Source organism: Furipterus horrens, unplaced genomic scaffold (genome assembly GCF_987537825.1).
Source record: "Furipterus horrens unplaced genomic scaffold, mFurHor1.1.pri manual_scaffold_9, whole genome shotgun sequence".
In the NCBI taxonomy this organism is placed as follows: domain Eukaryota; kingdom Metazoa; phylum Chordata; class Mammalia; order Chiroptera; family Furipteridae; genus Furipterus; species Furipterus horrens.
The window spans coordinates 8,924,591-8,936,315 of NW_028327179.1; positions in this window are offsets into that span (position 1 = coordinate 8,924,591).

Sequence of the window (11,725 nt, forward strand, 5' to 3'; positions counted from 1 at the left end):
TTGATGGGTGATGTTGCTCCAGCTCCAGGTCAGGAGAGGGGTTTGGGGACAGAGAGAGAGAGAGAGAGCGAGAGACAGAGGGAGAAAACATTGAACATTTGCAAGCTGTTTTTATCCCAGAGATCTTGCTGGATCTCTCTGACTGCCTCCTTCAGCCCTTAGAGAAAAGTAACTGTTTCAGATCAATATCTTTTGGTAACTAAGTGTCTATGTCTGTGCTTTGGGTAGTTTTAACCACATTTTAGTTCTTCATAACAGAAGACTATTTGAGTTCATCAGTATCAAATTCTTTTTTTTATTTTTTTATTTTTTATTTTGGTTTTTCAATTACAGTTGTCCCCTTTTCCCCCAATTTCTCTCCCCCACCCAACCCACCCCCTCTCCCGCAATCATATCCCTCCCCGTTGTCCATGTCCATGAGTCATTTATACGGGTTCTTTGACTAATCCCTTCCCTTACTTATCCCCCTTCTCTCCCTCTCCCCTCCCCCCTATTGACTGCTATTCTGCTCTTTGTTCTATTTAGTTCCTTTGTTTGTGTTGTTCTTTAGTTTCCTGTATTAGGTGATATCATATGGTATTTTTCTTTCTTTGCCTGGCTTATTTCGCTAAGCATAATTCTCTCTAGTTCCATCCATGTTGTTGCAAATGGCAGGAGTTCCTTCTTTCTTTCTGCTGCATAGTATTCCATTGTGTAAATGTACCACAGTTTTTTGATCCACTCATCTACAGATGGGCACTCAAATTCTGATATCAGTTATTCTCACCCAATTGAAATAGAAATATAGGACATATTTGATGTTTCAGAAATTGTCAAATACTTAAGTGCTCATTAAAAGGAGAGGTAATATTATTCATTTATTTTGAAGTAAGTGTAGATTCACATGCAATCATAAGAAATAATACAGAGAGATAGGTCCCTCCTGTGTTATGCTCAGTTTTCCCCAACGATGGCATTTTGTAGGATAATAGTACAACATCACAACCGGGTGTTGACATCGAAACAATTCACTTGTCTTATTCCAGTTTCTCTAGTTGTGTGTGTATTTTGTTTCACACAATTTCATCCCCTGTGTAGGTTCATGTCCCCACCGCCACAGGCAAGATACCGATCGTTTCCACCTCCGTGAGGATCCCTCACATTCCTCTTTTATAACCATGCCTACCTTCCACTCCGCTTCTCTCTGCTGACCACAGGTCTGTTCTCTACTCCTGTAATTCTGTCACTTCCAGAGTGGTGTATAAGGAATTATATAGCATATAACCTTGGCTGTTGGTTTGCTTCACTCAGCTTAATTCTCTGGAGACTCATCCAGGTGCCCGCAGGGATCAAGAGTTAATTCTTTTTTAAAACTATTGCTGAGAAGCACTCTGTGGTATGGTGATAACATCCACCTGTTGGACAATATTTGGGCTGATTCCGGTCATCATCGATGACATATCAAGTTGTTCCGTACATTTGCGCACAGGCTTTGTGTGAATGTAATTTTTCATTTTTCTGGGGTGAATACTAAGGAGTCCAACTGCTGTCCTGTCTGGCAGCTGTGTGCTTATTTATTTATTTTTACATGTGACGCCCTTTACCCCAATGGCCCCTCAAACAGATTTCAGCGTGGTGATAACTGAGAGGACACATGCACATGGGAATGAGCCAATGTGTTTAATTTTATAAGAAACCACCCAACTGTTTTCTAGACTGGCTGTATTATTTTCTATTCCTTCCGGCAATATGTGAATTCCTCTGCATCATCACCAGCATTTGATGTTGTCACTATTTCTCGTTTTAGCCTTTCTGAAAGGTATGCAGTGACATCCCACTGAAGTCTGAATTTGCACTTCACTGATAACTAATAATTGTTGGACATCTTTTCATGTACTTAGTTTGCTATCTGCATAGCTCTTTGGTGAAATATCTCTTGATATCTTTTGCCTATTGTCTAAATTGTTTTATTTTTAGTGTTAAGTTTTGAAAGTTATTTTTATTCTAGATATTAGTTTTTGTTGAAGGTGTGATTTGAAAAGATATTTTCCTCATCTGCAGCTTATTTTTTTATCCTCTTCATGTGGGTTTCACAGAGCAAAAGTTTTACATTTTGATTAGGTCTAATTTATGGATGTTTTCTTTTATGTGTCATGCCTTTGATGTCAAGTCTAAGCCCTCTTTGCGTAGCCCTAGATCCTGAAATTTTCTATTTTTTTCTGAAAGTTTACAGTTTTATATTTTATATTTAATTTGTGATCCATTTTGAGTTCATTATTACATGACATGAGGTTTAGGCCAAGGTTAGTTATATATTTTTTCCAGCACCATTCGTTAAAAGGTTAAACTTCCTTGAATTCTTTTGCTTCTTTGTCAAAAATCAGTTAGGCGTAATTGTGTGGCTCTATCTTTGGGTTCTCTAGTTTGCTCCGTTAACCTGTGTTTCCATGTTTTTGCCAATACTACAGTGTCTTAATCACATAGCTACAAAGTAAGCCTTAATATCCAGTAGACTGGTTCTTTCTATTTTATTCTGTCTTTGACAAGATTATTTTAGCTATTATCTAGGACCTGTGCCTTTTCATATGAATTTTAGAAGAAGCTTGTTTATGTTTATAAAAAACCTTGCTTGGCTTTGGATAGGAATATTATTAAGCCGATACATCATTTTAAAAAAGAATCTGCATCTATGAACATGGTATGCATCTCCACTTATTTAGGCATTCTTTGATTTCTTCATTAACATTTTATATTTTTCCATGTACAGATTCTATTCATGCTCTATTAAATTTATACATAAGCACTTTATTATTTTTTGGGGAGAGACTGTAAATGACACAGTGTTTTAAAATTTGGATGCTGTATGTTTTAGTATATACAGTAGAGAGGCACTTGATTTTGGGTTGTTGTTCTTTTATACTATGACTTTATCAAACTTAATAGTCCTAGTTTTTTTTGTAGTTTTTTATTTTTTTATTTTCTGCATAAACAATTGTGCCATATACAAGTAGAGATCATTTTATTTCTTTTTCAGGTTGTATGTTTTTCTCTTTCTTGCCTCATTGTGTTGGCTAGAACTCTCAGTACCATGCTGAGTAGTGAGAGCAGATGTCCTTGCTCAAGATGTTAGAGGAAAAGCCTTCAGTCTTTCACCTTAGTTAGGCATGACATTAGCTGTAGGTTCTTTGTAGATCCTTTATCAAGTTGACATGATTTCTGTCTACTCCTAACTTGCTGAGAGTTTTTAAAGTCAAGAATTTGCTTTTTCTGCATCAGTTGATATGATCACATGACTTTACTTCTTTAACTTGTTAAGGTGGGTTACATAGATTGAATTTCAAATGTTGAGACAGCCTTGCATACTTGGAATGACTCCCACTTGATCATAGTGTATAAGTCTTTTAGTACTTTGTTAGACTTGGTTTGGTAATATTTTGTTGAGAATTTTTGCATCTAAATTCATGAGAGATATTGGTTGTAATTTTCTTTTCATTCTGTATTTTGTTGGTTTTGCTAACCATTTAATACTGGCCTCCTAAAATGAGTTGGAAAGTATTCTTTTCTCTTTCAGTTTCTGTAAGAAACTATGGTAAATTGGTGTTCAGTCTTGTTTAAATGTTTAGTAGATTCTACATTGAAACACTCTGGGACTAGAAATTTCTTTTGGGAGCTTTTAAATTACAAATTTGATTTCTTTACTGGTTCTAGGGCTATTCATATGGCCTATTCAATCCTTGTTAAATTTTGGAGGATTAGTCAATTTCTTCTAAGGTATTAAATTTATGAGCACAAAGTTATTCCCTTATCTTTTCAATGGCTGCTGATCATGTAGGGATAGTTCCTATTTTATTCTTGATATTGATAATTCTTGTCAGTCTTGTTAGATGTATATTGATTTTATTGATATTTTTCCAAATAACCAGGCTTTTGTTTTATTGATTTTTCTCTATTGTTTTCTTGTTTTTAATTTCATTGATTTCTTCTCTTATCTGTACTGCTTTCTTTTTTCTATTTGCTTTGGATTTATTATATCCTTTTTTTTACTAGTTCTTGAGGTAGGAACTTACGTTATTGATCTGATACCTTTATTCATTTCTAATGTAAGCATTAATAATAGAAACTTTCATCTCAGCATTGCTCTGGCTCGATTGCACATATTTTAATGTATTGTATTGTTTTTTGTTTTCATTTATTTCTAGGTATTTTAAATTTTCCTTTGAGACTTCCATTTTGACTTATAGAGTTAGAAGTGTGTTGTTTAATTTCCACATATTTACAGATTTTCCTGTTGTTTTCCTGTTATTGATTTCTAACTTGTTTCTATCATGGTTAGAGAACTCACTTTGTTTAATTTTAACTTTTAAAAATTTGCTGAGGTTTGTTTCATGGGTCAAGACATGATCTATCTTTGGTGAATGTTTGATGGCTGCTCAAAAAACATCTGCTGTTGTTGGGTGGAGTGATATTTTTGGCCTCAATGATAATATCTCTCCAGAAATGTGGGTGAATTGCCTTTGAATGGCTTGGGCTGGTTCCTACTTCGTGGTGTCAACTGATCCGTCTGAATGTCTCTGAGAATGCACGACTTAACTGTCAGGACCTGACACTGGAGCCTTCTGATGCTTGACTGAGTACTTGGTCTGTGATACGTCCCCATTGTACACATATACACATATATACATCTTTTATCTCATCTCTCTGTCTGCCATGATTGTCTGTCACTTTTTGCAACTGATCCTGCTCCAAGCCTTGCCCACTTAAGTGAATTTGTATTTATTCTTCAGGTCCTGGCCCATAATGGTTTGCTGTATCCAAAGAAGATCTAGAGCCATAAGGTCTTTGAGCATCATTCTGACCAAGGGAGCCATTGTTCCATTGACCTTGAATGTCATTTTGACCCAGCAGGCCCTAAGTACACTGAGTGACCTTGAGCGTCATTCTGATCCAAACAGCAAAAGTCACTCTGACCTAGCTACCTTTTATCAAGTTCCCACTTCAACCACCTAACTATATTCTGGTTAATTCTCATTGAAATCCTGTTAGGTATATGTTATGCTATGTTAAAAGTTTGAAACATGAGTTTTGGAGACCTAGGTTACTTGTCAATGCTAAATAGATTCTAAAGAGCCAGGGAGTGATGTGAATCCAGGCCTCTCTTCTCCAGAATCAGTGTTCTTCCCTCTACCTCAGACTTTAATAAGCGGGACAGTACCTGCAGCTGCATTGGTGGTCTCTGCATCACGCTCTTCTATTTTCCTGCATCAACGAAATGGACAGATCTGGCCCATCGGTGGCTCTCTCGTGAAAACCGAGCCAAGTTTATTCTTTTTGAGTAACACGCTTTTAAAGCTGGACACCTGGCTACTGTATAAAACGGTGATCATCCCTCAGCAGAACAGCAAGGGAGCCATGTGGCTTTTATCTGGTTGCTAATCCAAAGCTTTGTTTGAATATTAATCTCATCATGGATTCTCTGATAATCAATTGAGTAAGTAAGCGTAGTAAAGATGAGAAACATGCTGAAATTATGCTGACTCATGCAGCCCTACGTCAGGAAGGGCGTCCAAATGCACCCTGGTCCCTGGGTGCCTCTCACAGCCCACGAGAATAAATGGACCTTGTGGAGAAGGAAGTCATTGCTCTTTCTCATGCTCGGTTCCTTCCAGCTAAGCTATTACAATTTTCCAAATCTGAGACTTGCCTCCAGTCTGAGAAATCTCCACCAGAGAGGCAGGAAATAAGGAACTGAGGCCAAGCCCCACTACATCACCAACGCCTGTCAAAGGTTACTGCAAGCACTCACAGAAGGCTGCCTCGTCGGAGGAAGCCAGCGATGGCACTGATGTCAGCGACCAGGCAGCAAGAGGGGCAGACGCCACATTGTTGATCGCGCTTCTAAGTACAGAGGAAGCCGGTGTGACTATTTTCCCAAAGGGCACATAGAACTTTAAGGTTCGTGCAATGTCGGTGAAAACTTTTGTTGCTTATTGGTAGTTCAGTGAGGGGCTCCCATGTTTACATGGTGCTACAAAAATATTAATAAGTAACTTCATTAACTCTCTAGGAGCATAAGGAGAAGTGTTGACTAGGGTTTTTTCTGGTGTGCAAACAAAATCTTTTAAAATTTTAGGACTGTTGCCTCTTCGGTGTCAACTACATGAAAAAGGGCACACAATCTGTGACTATGTAAAAGCAAATTTTAAACCCGGCATGTATTTAAAATAGCACTATAACTTCTGCACTTGATTTCAAGGAAATGACATGCCTCCTAGTACTACACTCAGAAAGCCCCGTGGGGACTCTTGCCTGGGTTCTGGCACGGCCTAAGCTCTGGCCTCTCCTCCTGTCTGCCCAGTGGCAGCTCTAGGATCCTACACAGGAGCTGCTCCGGTGTGCACTCTGGTCAGAAGGGTGGACCTGCCTCTCAGCTGCATTTGCCAAGCAAGCACACAGTTATTACTAGATTATATGTTCATTTGGGTTTAAATTGGGGTGCACACGACAGGGAGGACAAGTCAACCCGCCCTGGTCTCTGCCAGTGTTTCCAGAAAGACTTTTCTCATATTTCCATCACAATCCAGGAACCTAAGATAATACCAGTCGTCTTTGAGGTCAATTTTAAACATCTACAACTAGAATCAAGGCCTACTCGATCTGACCCTGTCTTACCCCTCCCAGCTGGTCTCCCACTACTGCCTGCATGATGTCCTTCTGTGCCCCACCCCCTTCTTGTCTCAAGCATATAATATGCTCAGAAAGAAAGCACAAGATTGGAAATCATAGAGAACTGGGCTTAGATGCAGTCACATCTAGATACCCTCTGGGTGACTGAAGACAATTTAATATCTGACATCGCATTTCTCACCTGTACCACGGAGATAGAACTAATAGGTGTCTTACAAAGTTGTGATGAGTATTAAGAGAGATAATAGCATAAAGGTATCTGATACAGTGCTTGGCTTAGAGCAGGCACTTAATAAATACTACTCATCCTCTTCCCTTTTCCTTTGCCTCATATTTTTTTCTCAAATTCCTGTTGATAAAATCAAGTTCAGTTTTGTCAAATAGAAACTCCTGGATCAACTTAGACAAAAATCTATATTGCATAGTTCAGTAGAACTTTGAACATCATGTGTGAGGATATCTACTAAGAAGTTATAGCTCCATGACCCTTCAAAATGTGTTCGTTACATTCAAAGATGGAGAGAGACTTCTGCTACCAGTTAAGATATAGAAAACTACAAGATCCTAACAATGAGAACAAGCAAGATGATCCATAAGAACCAATTAAAAAAAAATTCAGAGAGTTGAGGATGCAAAAAAGTTAAATGAGCTAATAATTAGAGAAACTAGAAACTTTTCCTAGGGAAAAAAATAGACTTATGGCCGTCTTTACTGCTGGTGAGGGGAGAGGAGGAAGAAGAATCCATTGCAGATACAGACAAAGAGAAATCTTGATGGCTGGGTATGAACTGGAGTGGTGAAAGAGTGACTCGGGGATGCCCGGCCAGAGTAAATCTACGCCTGCTTGCCATCACTTTCCCAAGGGCGTAGGTCGTGTGCTGAAGGCAGAAGCAAGGCAAGGGGGCTGCAGGAAGGCAGAAATAGCCTCCTTGAGATCCACGGCACCTTCTCTGAGTTAAATGTAGCAGTGACTTCCATGGAAGGCCGTGGGCAGGGCCGGCGAGCTAAGGGAGAGATTCCCCTGGAGACACTTCAAGTCTTCATTGAGCGGATGGTGGGGAACCACTGAACGCAGGTAGCAGAGCAGGAAAATCAAGAGAAATCACTCCAAGGCATTCTGGGCCATCACCAAGTACATTTTAGAGACCGTCAAAGGCTAGACTCTGGGTGACAAGAGAGAGGGAGTGGGAGAGAAAGAGAGAAAGAGCGAAAGAGAGAGAAATATCTTCCAGAAATGCACAAAACCAGAAGAGAGACTGAAAAGCAAAGTGAAGACCCAATGACTCAAAAAGCTGAGACTTGGGATGTTAAGGTGAGAGAGGTACCCAATGGTTCTGAAAGCAGGGGGCCGGGCAGTGACCTTAAAGGGACCTTGAAATCATTAACACACAGAGCCCAACACTTGCTGGAGGGGAACTCCTTATGCCATCCTGAAATTATTGGGAGCCAGTGGTGAACTGAACTTAATGAAAGCTGTAACAAAGTGCCAACCCAGCTTAACGTCAGATTGAATTTATGCACACTCTCACACTAGTGCCTGACAGAAGAATAAATGTGCCCTTTTCTGGGGTAAAGAGTATTGACCTCGGTCTCTACTATTCTTTTACCCGCGATATGGGGCATACAATAAAACATTGTGAGACACACAAAGAAGCAAGAAAATATGACCCACAGAAATGGTAAATATGTGACTGAATAGAAAATATTTTTATTCTTATCATTTTGCAACTTAAAAATGGTAATTGAATGCTGAATGCATCAATAATAACAATATATGCTGAGATTATATTATATAGAAGTAAAATGTATTAAATAAGAGGACAAAGATTGCAAAAGAGGTCAAGGGAAACATCCTGTTGTAAGGCCCTTATATATAAAATGGCCTAATCTCACTTAAAGGTAGACTGTAATATGTTCAAGCCACAGATTATAAACCACCATAGAGCAACAGTTTTGGAAAGAAAATACATTGCTGTGCCTAATCAATCAAGAGCGGTAATAAAATTGAGTCATAAGAAATACTCAATTAAAAACAAGTCAGGAATTGAGAAAAATTGAATAAAGACTCTATGGAGTACATAAAATATTAAGATTACAGAATTAAGAGATAATATGGGTGATTACATTAAGTATAAGTGGAATAAAGATTTAAATTAAAAAAACAAGGATTGTCCAACTGCATAAAAAAGGTCAAGCTATACTATTTATAAAGTAGAGACTTTAAATATAAAAACACAATAGAATAAAAGCAAAAATATTGGAAAAAATATGTCAGGCGAACAGTAAGCTTAAGAAAGCTCAAGTTAGAATGTTAATAACAAAGTAGACATCAGTGCAAGAATCATTATCAGAGATAAAGAGGGGCATGTCATAATAACTAATGGGTCAATTAAGAATCTACATAAATCGTAACTCTGTACAGTTACGTAATAACAGGATTTAATGAAACAATAACTGACAGAACTAAAGGAAGAAATAGAGAAATCCACAATTTTAGTTAGAGATTTTAACACATGTAGAAAAACAATCAACAGCAATAGAAAGGATTTGAATAACACAATTACCAAGTTAAATTAGCTGACATTTTAGAACACTCCACTCAACAATACATTCTTATCAAGAGCATAGAAACATTATTAATTAAAATATGTGAACCACACACAAACTCACATGAACAGAAGCTCAATTTCTAAAAATTGAAATAATACAGACTGTATTTTCTGGCTAGAGTGGAATGAAAGTAGAAATAAACAAAATATAAAATGTTTGGGGAATTCTCAAATATTTGATAATTAAGACACACTTCAAAACCTCCCATTGCCTCAGAAATAAAAATCAAGGAAAACTATTTTGAACTCAATGATAATAAAGATACAACATCTCAAATTTGGTATGGTATCATTAAAGAAATGCTTATAAGACACAAATTACCAAAGTGAATGCAAAAAAAAAAAAAAAAAAAAAAAAAAAAAACAGAGAGAGAGAGAGAAAATCTGAATAACCCTTCATCTCTAAGGCAATTTAACTCATAATTAAAATCTCACACAAAGAAAACTGCCGGTCCAGATGGCTTCACTGCTAAATTTACCAATGTTTAAGATGGAAACAATACCAAGTTTACATAAAGTCTTTCAGAAAATGGAAAGAAGGGAACACTTCCCAAAATACTCTATAGGACTAGCATAATTTTCATACACAAATAAAGAAAGGACATTACAAGAAAAAAACTATCAACCAATATCCCTCATGAATGTAAGGTTCAGAACTATGCCTTCACTGCTCATGTTTTCTCAGTTTTTAAATTTAGCACGTGCTTGTATCCCTAACCAATACATTATATTTGCATAACTATGAAACTTACGTAAGTGAGCTCATGGTATTGGTATTCTGCTGAAATTTGACTTTTCTTTTTAGGTTTTTGAGATTCACTTGTGATGTAGGTAGTTGTGTGTATCAGTTAAGGACCAATGAGAAAAATAAATTCCATTCTGAGTATGAAACAGAAGAAATTCAGAGCAGGTCATTCATTCCGTGGAGGATGAAAGACCTGGAGAGTCAAGCAGAAGATGGTGAAGCAAGCCCGCTAGTAGCAGCAGAAACAAGCTACCTCCACCACCAGGCCTGGAATGACATAGGAGGTAGTTTAACCTGAGCCCAGAGCTGGGCCATCTGGTAAGACCTAGAACTGTAGCAGGAGATAAATTTATAGAGAAAAGAATTGTGTGGTGCGAAACAGCTGAGATATGACCAATACTGAAAGAACTTCACTAGAATAGACAAAAGAGGGAGAAATACCCTGGATTCCCTCCTTTTCCAGTTCCCCAGTCTTTGTCTGTGCATCCAACTGGCCAGAACGCACACCTAACTGGAAGTCAGTTGGCAAGGGAACCCAGCAAATGTAGTTTGCAGAAGGACAAGGAATAGATCTGAGAGCAAGCAGGCAATGACAAGATGTGGTTCATTCAGTTTCAGTGCTGTATAGTATTCTATTGAATGACTATTCCATGGATCATTTATCTGTCCTACTACTGATGAACATTTGGATTGTTTCTAATTTTTCTCTATATAAGTGACATGCTCAGAAACATTCATATTCTTATCTTTTGATTCATATGTGCAAGTCTCAAATAAATACCGGCAGATATATCTACTTGGTAGAGTATGCCCATGTTGAACTTTTCTAGGTAATTCTAGATTCTTTTCCAAAGTGGCTGCAGCAGAATATATTCTTATTAGTGTTTTTTTTTAGAATTCTGGTTTTGTCAAAAGTCATTGAATGGTATATTTAAGATTTATGAGTTTTATTATATGTTTCAAGGAAAAGAACTGTAAACACATGATAAATTCTTGTGAATCAGATTCTTGTTCCTACATCAACAATTAGTACTCGATTTTCTTTGACCTGCTTCAAATGTTTACTTCCTGTCCTTCCTCCACCTTGGACTATTGCCATTTAAAGCTCTATGAGGCACTTCACACACATAGACTTTAATAAAAATTCACATGCTGATCTTAAAATCTCATTAAAATGAAAGCTATTTGTAGGAAAATACTGATGGACAATGGGTGAATTTTTTAGTGATGTGGAGGCAACTGTATATGAGTTTGGATAAAAATAAAACTAGTCCTCTACCGCCACCTTACACCAGCATAACGTTCAAGTATATTAAAAGTTTTAAAAAGTACCATACATGTATTAGAAGAAAATACAAGATAATATTTTATAATCCTTGAATCTGAAAAATCTTTTCAAGCTAACTAAAGCAGAGGCTATGAAAATTAATAGTTTATATAAAATTTAAAAACTGGTACAATATAAACATACTGAAACAAACTCAAAACTCAGTCTCAATTTGCAACATATATGTTAAAGATTGAATCTCCTTACCCTACAAAGAGTTCTTACATATCAAAAAGAAAGATAACTTTTTCCTCCTAAGAGACTGAATATACAGACAACCGATAAACCGCACCCACACAAAACCACAACTCTGACGCAGTCTCTGTAGCAATCAGCCCCACACAGCCATGACCTGGTAATTACCTGACCTTCCCTAATTTT